Here is a 2,729-nt window from a genome sequence, read left to right as displayed (position 1 = left end):
ACAGAATAGAAGTCTATTCAACAGTGTAACGTGCGTCAGAAACCAAGGAATATTGAAGTTCTTTTTTTGGCCGATGCATTAACAGATAACAACACGGTGAAATAGAGAGTGACAAACATCCAGACGACATGAGACCAAGAAACGTCACTGGTTTGACCGACTGTTTTTAACCGGCTGGAAGTTCGTTAACTGTTTGACAAGTTTTACCAAACTCAGTGATGTGGTAAATTATTATTAAAGTTCACAAAAGAATTTTAGGGGAGAAATCAGTGGAGAAAGTGAAAGAACAATAGGAAGAAGAAGGAGAAAAGAACTGTTTATGATCAGGATTCCACAGGATCAGGATGTGACCTCGCTCCACGTCAGTCGTCAGTAAAGGGCTGTGTTGTACATTTTGAACCATGTTTTCTGGAGTTCATTCGAGGACCCACCACTAATCAAACAAATATATGTGTTTACACATCAAGCTAATGTCTTCTGCTAATGTTAGCAACGCGATGCATTTTTAACATTCCAAATGCAGACTGTGATTGATTGGACCGCCTGCAGTCCAGATCTGGTTCTGATTGAAAATACCTGACGTATCGTGATGACCAGAATCACAACTGCCCCGATCGACCATCAGAATCTGAGGGTGTTTACACCGTCACAGCAGCACTCAGGCCAAATGAAGTAAAAGTAAAGTGCTACTCTCTGTTGATCCCTTTTTTTTTTTTTTTTTTTTTTACAGGTTTCAGTGTCTCAGATAAAGTCAACCTAATGTGGTTAAATGAGATAACACTGGTCGATTTAAATATACAACACCGTCGGCCTTGAGTTTTTACGGTGGTCCATCACACCATTAAGAACTGTAACAGGATATTAAACGCTCAGTCTGAAGCTTTTTGCCGAGGACCACGTTTCAATCGCGTTCCCTTCGGTGTAATCCAATCTCAGCCTGAAGTGCAGTTTTTCAGCAGCCAGCTCGTCCACACATAAAATAGTTAAATGGACACAAAGATACACTTGAGAATGGCTATAATTTCATTGTGTGTGTGTGTGTGTGTGTGCAGCAGAGACACAGGGGGGAGGGAGAGGAGGGAGATGAGGGGGGAAGACCACACTGTTGACCACTGATGAAATAAACATTTTGGTGCAATGAGACTCAAATAATGTTGTTCATAATCTTTCTGTAATCACAGCTTGGCTTTCTGTTGACGTTGTAGAATTTTAAACGTCTGAAATGATCGTATTAGACGAATGAGTGGGTCAACAAAAGGTTTTGAATGCCCCTAGTGGCAGAGGGAGGGGGTGTGTGTGGGGTGGGGGGGTATCTTGAGTTTAAAAGACCAACATCCCCATAACACTGGATGACAATAAAATAAAAAAACTTGAAGCTGGAACTTGAGCTGCACTGTGCTGAACATGGTGGTACAAACTGTAACTCAGGGCTCAGAACACTGACCTGGGCCACACGCTGTTAAATATGATCCATGGAAGAATCAAAGGGGGCATTATAAAAGGACGGCAGGGGAAGGAGCAGTATATGCTGGGATGTCAATGTATGGGCGTCGTTACACTGTGATATAGGAGTCGCATTAAAGTGCATATTTTTGGACAGCAAACTATGTCAGTGCCAAAATCCAAGAACGGTCGGCAATAAGAGAAATTTATACTATATTCACCTTCTGATTTTATATTCAGGATGAAGAACGAAGCCTCAGGTTAGGAAATTCACCCTGTCTCACCCACGCTACCACTCACCCTGAACTGACCTCTAACCTTTGACCCGGACCCTAAATCCATCTGAAGTCTTCAGTGCTTTATTGTCATTGTCGCAGCAACAACATCATCTGAAGTCTTCAGTGCAGTATTCGTCAAATGAAGGCGAATACTTTATTGTCATTGTCGCAGCAACAACAACGTAGCATAGCATCACCTGAAGGCAGGAATCCTACGTAGATATCCTAAATCCTAAATTAAATAAATCCTAATAAATAGATAAAAATAAGAGTAATTACATAAGTACTTCAAAGGAGGGAGACATAATCATCAAGTATCAGAAGTATTTGTATGAAGGAGTGATATAGAAATACACAAAGTTTAATAGTAGCCAACTGTCCGTTCTGAAACCTGAGCCCAAATACTAACACGACCTGCTGTTGACACAGATACGGAATCACCTCAAATTAAGCTGCTTTTAATTTTTTTATTATGGATAATTTTCTCTATTTCAGGTCTGAATTGAACTGGATTTCCAAGAAAAGAAAGCATCAAAAAATATACAGTATATCTGAGCCCAGGGCCCAGTTTGATTGACGGCTGTGATCACGTGACCGTACAGGTGACAGATAATAAAATACTAAAACTCTTTATTTGAATAAAAAGCAGCTGCGTCTGAGGCTCGTGCAATTAATCAGTTCAGCCTCGACGTCCAACAGGTTGGAAACAAATCGCTATGGCAACATTTACTATCACATAACCCACAAAGACAAGGCGGACGAGAGCACCGCCTACCGACCAATCAGAGTGTCATCCTGTCAGTCGGTGGGTCGGGCTGCAAAATGACAGAGGCCATCGCTTCACCACCTGACACTTTCATATATAAATGACCATCATCACTGCAGGCTACATCACTATGTCCCACCCCACCGGCCCACCCAACAACTCCCCAACGACCCTCCACCAGCCCCCCCAACAACCCCCCCACGCCCCCCCAACACGGCCCGAGCGCAACAACACGGCAACAC

This window comes from Cynoglossus semilaevis, chromosome 5 (assembly GCF_000523025.1).
Source record: "Cynoglossus semilaevis isolate Cse_v1.0 chromosome 5, Cse_v1.0, whole genome shotgun sequence".
In the NCBI taxonomy this organism is placed as follows: Eukaryota; Metazoa; Chordata; class Actinopteri; order Pleuronectiformes; family Cynoglossidae; genus Cynoglossus; species Cynoglossus semilaevis.
The sequence above is the reverse complement of the archived record's forward strand: the minus strand, read 5'-3'. Positions refer to the sequence as shown.